At 45.5% G+C, this 7,316-nt stretch overlaps 1 pseudogene; it reads right to left on the minus strand.

Moving 5' to 3' along the window:
* Window positions 1-6,451: 6,451 nt before the first annotated feature.
* Window positions 6,452-7,035, minus strand: LOC147959288 (uncharacterized; annotated as a pseudogene).
* Between the last annotated feature and the right edge of the window lie 281 nt (window positions 7,036-7,316).

Here is a 7,316-nt window from a genome sequence, read left to right on the forward strand (position 1 = left end):
AACTGAAGGTGTGGTACTATTAATATCAGTGTAACTCTCAAAGGCAACACAACTCACCGCATTTCCTTGCTAATCTTATAGGATTCAAGTGGGCAGGCCACTACAAATCCTATTCCTATATTTACAAAGTCCTACGAATCAAAGAGGCCTGAAGAGTTCAAAGTGTCCATCACAACCGACCGTATAGACCTCTACACTGCAAATGTCTCTGCTCATCTTCGCTACAAGGAACATACTGTACTACTATCATACTCCCTCTGTTCCAAAATATAAGTCTTTGTAGAGATTTCCATTATGGATCACATACAGATGTATACAGATACATTTTAGAGTGTAGATTGACTCATTTTGCTCCATATGTAGTCCATGGTGGAATCTATACAAAGACTTGTACTCCCTCCGTCCCAAAATTCTCATCTTAAATTTTTCTAAATACGGATGTATCAAGTCACATTTTAGTATTAGATACATCTGTATCTAGACAAATCTAAGACAAGAATTTTGGGACGGAGGGAGTATTTAGGAACAGAGAGAGTACTTATTAAAGAAGAACGGAAGAGGAACATGCTAAAGAAGAGCAAGCAGGTTTTGGATAATAAAATGTTCATTGCGCAGTGCCCACACATGATGAACCAGAGCGCATTAAGAATGCAACTCCCTGCTGTCTCTCTATATGTGGTGCACGTGCTTTTCAAAAGTAAAGTAGGAACATTAGCTGACCAATTAAATGTTATCTGTTTTAGTAATATCAGCATTATATCAGATTCGTATTTGAGCAACAAGTTTGGAATTATGAGTGGCACGTTGTTTAGCTTGATGGATTCAGGAGCAGTGCTAAGAAGGTACGATGATGGTACTGAATATAAAGGCATTTCTGCATGCAAGTCGCGCGACTTTTGTCATTTGGGTTAGTCGACCATTTCAGGCGGTTGGATGAAGATCCTACATCTCCTAACCCTTCTTCTTCCTCGTCTCTGATTCTTCCCATATAGAACACCCGGGCCGTCAGCCGAACCACCGGCCCCCACCGCCTGTGTTCCTCCGCCACCCTCACCCCACCCCCGGCCCCACCCGCGTTGAGTTTTCTTCATTCGGCGAGGCCCCACTACCGTCCCGCACAACCACCATCCCCACCTGAGCCCCTTCCTTCGCACCAGCAAACTCCGGCGAGCTTTGAAAAATCAACTGACCCAATTTTAAAATTTAGTCTACTGTCATTTAACTAGTGTGGAATATAAAAGGGGAAAACCATAAGCATTGCGAGTATAGTGTTGAGCGTGCCATGGCAGATCTGAAGGTGCAAACCGGACAAAGGCAACTTCGCAACCAATGTTTTCTTTCAACTAGCAAGTAAGTAATGGACAAGAAATTAGAGTAAAGCAGTGGCGATCTATTTTCTTGCTGCGATAAATAAGTTGAGCAGATACGAAAGAGTACCGCCTCTGGTGCGGCACCATGTATGCATCTGCTGAGAATTTGATGGTGCTGCGGTAGCGATGGCTATCAGCGGCGTGGAAGCAGATCTAGGAGGATAGACGGTGGCGGCGGGGCGCGGTGGATGAGACGGTCGTAGGAGTGGCGCCGGCAAGGTGGATGACGACGGGGATGAAGCGAGAGGACGGGATGCAAGGATCCAGGTCTGAAGCCATGGATGAGAGAGGTCGATCTCTTGTAATGGACAAGGGCGTCGGGGTATCAGCTCCGGCATGGTGGAGGAGGACGGCGATGGATGGGGTGGCGGACGGAGGAGGCTGGGGTGGAGAGGGTGTTTTGGCGCCCACGGAGTACGAATGGGGAAATGGAGGGAGAGAGGAAGGGGGAACCATGTCTTCATGGCTCGCTTGTATCAAATGCCAGGAAATTTACAAACTTAGCCCCCATTTAAAATTTCCTACATGACAGCAATATTAGTCGGTTGGGGATAGGACGGTAATCTTGCATACACCAAATATTTGCCGACGAGAGTTTGTTTTTGGCGCCCACCATGTATGAATCGGGGAGGGAGTCCATTTCGGCCAAGGAGACACTGTGTTTTGGCGCCCACCGTGTATGCATCCAGGTGAGAGGCGGTTATGTTACATTTGAGTGAAATTAGAAACCTACCCCTATCGAAACCTATAGAAATCGAGCCGATAGGCTTTGCGTGTCAGGGATAGGCAGTAATTTCCATCTCGCGGATTTTGGTTTCGGGCGGTTACTGCGACTTTCCCCGATTCGTTCAAATTTTTGTAGAGCAAGAGTGCACGTTTAGCGTGCCAACTCAATTCGAATCCAGTTTGTATTCTATTTTTGTTCGGTCAGGATCCATTTGCGACTGGAATACAATTCTATATACATCACTTTTTATATATACTTTCAAAAGCACAACAAAGAATTCTGCTCCTTTATACGTATATAAAATGATTTACAAATACAATGATCTCAAAATCATAAGGTTGAATTCAAAAAAATTTAAACCAAATTTTGTTCTACAAAATGTATGGATCAGTAATATCTACATATTAAATAACATAGATGCGCGTGAATTCATATGAGTATGCATGTTTGATAGATCAATTTTGGTTTGAGTATGAATTACATGTATCATCATCCCGAATTCAAATATTTGAATCCCTTTTATGTTGACTCCTTTCACACACATCTCTCTCGCATGCTCCTTCATGTAGCTATCATTCTCTTTTCTCCATCTCACCCGCACGCTCACTTCATGTTTCTCCTATCTTCGCAAACATGGTCTCTCGACGTCTCCCTTGAGAAGTGTCACACTCTCCCTATCATTATACATTACACAGTTTTCATTATCTCTAACGTCTCTACCGTTCTCTGGTATCACTAGGTACCTAAGCTTTCTTTTTCACTATCACACACACAGTCTCACTCGTCTTTCACTTTGTCTTTCTCTCTATGGGGTTCTCTCACACACCCTATATGTCTCTAGATATGACTCATACCACTAAAATTACTCTCTCCTGCAGACACAACATTTGTTGCAGTCTCCTTTCCGTCTACATCCCAGTTATAAAATTGACATTATTCATTTGTTAACCGATCAGACAAACTCCCCCCCGCTCTCTCTCTCTCTCACACACACACAGCTCCTGCTTCCACTCCCCTTCCCGACTATCGTCTCTCTCTCACACCCACAAAACTCTCGCTTTTGCACCCCCGACTCGTATTTCTCTCACATCATTGATCGACTAGCCTCCAGATAGGTTTATACACCCGCACACTCGTGCTTCCACTATCGCGTACATGTCTCTCTCGCGCTCCTTGTATGTATGTAGATTTTTTGTCCCTTCTTGAGACACGCCCTCTCGATCGTGCACACACACACACACTATCACCTCATTTTAAGCTGATACCTCTCCCACACACACTCTTTGTGTCTTTGTCACACATGCACTCCGTCATCCTCCTCTCTCCCTCTCTCTCTCTCACACACACAACACACACACATGGGCTTTTTGCAACAACTAGCAAGATGCCCATGCGTTGCACGGAACATCAAGATGCATTTGTATGAGTAGTTTATCTTGTGGGAGAAAAGGATGAACGAGGGAAGGCCTTATTTGCAGATGTGGAGAGAGGTGTGGGTATCTTTTTGCAAAATTGCCATAGTTTCCTTCCTATCCATTAGATATAAATCGGATGGCCTATATTGCAGGATGGCAGGCACACCATCATCACCAACTCTGTTTTTCATCTGCACTCTTATAAAAAGCATAGTCGGTGATGATGGTGTGCCTGCCATCCTGCAATATAGGCCGTCCGATCTATATCTAATGGATAGGAAGGAAACTATGGCAATTTACCCGCACTCCTCTCCGCATTTGCAGATAAGGCCTTCCCTCGTTCATCCTTTTCTCCCACAAGATCTTGATGTTCCGTGCAACGCATTGGCATCTTGCTAGTAAGAATAGAAATTAGACATATACCACTTCTCGGATCTTGGAACCAACAACATTCCTCCCTTATCTCATCAAAACCGCCAAAGGAATATATTTTGAGTGAAACATAAGATATTTTTAGTGATACACGTATTTCAAAACTAAACTCTTTTTTCTATCAAATCGGTGAATATGTATTAATCTACTTTGATCGTGTGGAAACGCATTGGCACATTGCTAGTAGTTATTACTCCATTCGTAGTACTACTGTATAATTTTTTGGACACCAGACAAACGGTGGAGTACATATACGAAGAGAAGAGGCACACGCACGCAGTCGGTCTCTCGCCGTCTCGCACACATGGGAGTTACGTAAAGGCACCGTTAACAAATAAACCCTAAAACCCTAGGTGCACGATTGCTGCATGCGCGGGTACTGGGTACGTGGTGGAGCGCACCTTTGTAAGAATAGTCAGCTCACGTGATAATTTGATCTGTAGGAGTTGATGGTCGGGACCACAGGTGAACGACCTGAGGCGGTGGCTCGCCAGTTGCCACAGATCGAGTAGCCATGTTTAAAATATCATTTTTAGTGCGGTAAGTTTTCCGTTTTTCAAGGGCGCATTATAAGTACTTAAGTAGTTTTTAGAACGATTGGTATGGAGCGAAAATGGAATTCATAACTACTACCTCCTTGGCGTATGGTTGTATGGGTTTATATTGCGAGATGTTGAACCTGGTAGTTCTAGTGCAAATACTATGGTTTAGATGCTGGTTTTCAGTAATGAAAATCGGAAGGGGGAAACCCTTCTTTGATAAAAAAAAGAACTACTACCTCCGTCCTGGTTTACTAGTCCCCATCGTATTTTGGGTCAAAGTTTGTCCATGAATTTTACTTGTAAAAATGTGAATGGAAAATGAGATTTTGTTATACCCAAACAAAAAAGGACTAGAGGGAGTGATTGCTCTGACACAGACGCGACCTCTCATAGCGCAGGCATTGAACCGGCGCCGGCCAAGAGAGACCCACTCGCTACAGGCCCGGCTGAACACGCCTCCTCACCGCATGCAACCGACTTCAGACTGCCCTGCCTGCCTCCATTGAATCCACGTGTGTGCCAACAACACATCCTTCTGCGAGCCGGCCGGCATTTTAGAACACAAAAAATGATCAAAATATAATTAATTACGCATGCTCTTGACTTGTTGTGCTCGCACTGGTAGCAGGAACTAGATGATTTTCTTTATTTATAACTCTCCTCACATTTTTTGGCTTTGAAATGAATCATGGTTGTGGACATTATCTATGAATGTGCAGATATCTATGAACATGAGTTTGATGTGGAAGTTGAACTTGGAATGCTGGGCTTGCGCGTGAACTATACCATGTCCAATGCTTCGTCTGTTATTGTTTGGAAAGTACTTGCTGTTACTACATGACCCTAAAAAATTATTTTGTGCCACATCAGTAGATGCACCAACATCACAACAAGCATGCTGACTGGATAAAAATTTGAACCTAGCTATTATGAAGGAAAATTTGTATTGACAACAGTTTTAGATAGCAGGAGACGCCTAGCCTGCTCTGCCTCTACTAGCTTCTTTCTGGCTTCTTCCGTCTCTTCTTTGGCTTGGGTGAAGAGAGCATCTGATTGCTCTTTTCGCTTCTTCAGGAATTCAGCTACATTCTCAAGTGATGTTGCACGCTTTCTTTCAACCTTTACTAGAGCCACGAGGACACGAACAGTTGACGACTCCACCTGGCTTGTGTGTAATCTAGCATCATCTGGGAATTTGCACCTTGTGTCTAATCTGGCATCATTAGGGAACTGGCACCTTGTGTGTAATCCAGCCTCATTTTGGAAACATGATCTCGAGGTTGACCATACTTCCCTCCTCGCAGGAACTGCATCCTGACATGAAGTTACTTCTTTTTAAGATCAATACTCAGAGCAACCCAGATCCATTTAGTAGAAGCCAAATAAACAGGACTCAGAGAAGTGAATTCAAAAGGAAAATATAAAAACATACTACAAGGTGAGAACACCCACTTCCTACATCAAGCTAAAAGCGAAAGCACTAGGACGATTGAGACTCTTCTTATTACACATGAAGAAAACAAGGCTAACAGAAACAGAAACTACAACATATACACATCGAAGAACACGAGGCTAAATGAAAGTAATTGAAAGGGTGTTACTTACCAAAGCTCGTTTTACAGGTTCGGTGCAGCTCCTCTTTAACTTGCCACGCTCCTTGAAGATGTCCCCAATATCCCGTGTTTGGTCTTCATTGCTCCTCTGCATGTTCGCACTCGTGGTTTTAAAATCTCAACATGGCAAGAAAAATATACTAGTAATACTCACGCACCTTGTGGGCAACATTAAAGCACGTGTTTGCCATGTTAGAGCATCTCCAATAGAAGCACAACACGCGGGGCTTTAAAAAAGCATTTACAGTGCTGAGATCGAGAAGTAGAGATAGAGAGTAGAGACTAGAGAGTAGAGACATAGATAGTTCTCAGCATAGATATAGCATAGATAGATAAAAAATAGATAGTTCAACTACTCCTCGTTGTCCGGTTCCTCCTCGGTGATGTCCTCCTCCGACGTCTCAATGTAGGCGTGAAGATACCAATCGTCATCGGATTCCCACGATGACGCTGCTCCTAGCTTCATGTTGAATTGAGCGTCCACTTTTCGCATACGCTTGTCCTCGCGATAGGTGGCTCGCTCCGCCCTCCTCTTCTCCCACTCCGCCCTCCTTTGCGCGTAGAACTCATGCTCGTTGATGATGTCCTGCAGGAAGCATTGGCGCCACAGTGCCATGGCTTCCTCGTCCATCTCGACGATGCCGAGACGGTGCTCCCGCCTCCAGTTGTCGCGACGATCCTTGTCGGTGATAAGCCGGGCAGAGGCGCGAGCTCCTGTGCCCGCTCTCGCGTCAGCACGTTGGGGAAGTTCAAAGTTCTATGAGGCCACCAAAGGCGCCACGCCGCCGCGTCGTACGCGTGGGCGGCCTTGTTGGCGGTGTCGAGATTGCCGAGGCCGAGGCGCATCCCACGGAACCGGATCTCGGTGGAGAAGCCACCGGAAGGGCGCGCGCGGACGCCGCAGTATCCCCAAGTTTCCTGGCGACGCGGCGGCATGGTGGCACGGTGGCAGCGAGGCGAGAAAGAGCGGGGAGAGAGCGGTGGCGAGGCGCAGAGCGGGGTGAGAGCGGTGGCGAGGCATAGAGCGGGGAGAGAGCCATGGCAAGGCATAGAGCGGTGGGAGGGCGTTGGATTTTATAAAGTGTGCCGGACGCCACGCGCCAAAACTAGCGTGCGCCTGGCCGCTTTTTCCCGCGCGTGCACGATCCTTTCCCGACGTCCCTGCTATCTCTACTCTCTTCTCTACTGTTATATTTATTTTATATTTTATATTTATC

Source organism: Triticum urartu, chromosome 7A (assembly GCF_056163025.1).
Source record: "Triticum urartu cultivar PI428250 chromosome 7A, HENAU_Tu73, whole genome shotgun sequence".
NCBI classification, from domain to species: Eukaryota; Viridiplantae; Streptophyta; class Magnoliopsida; order Poales; family Poaceae; genus Triticum; species Triticum urartu.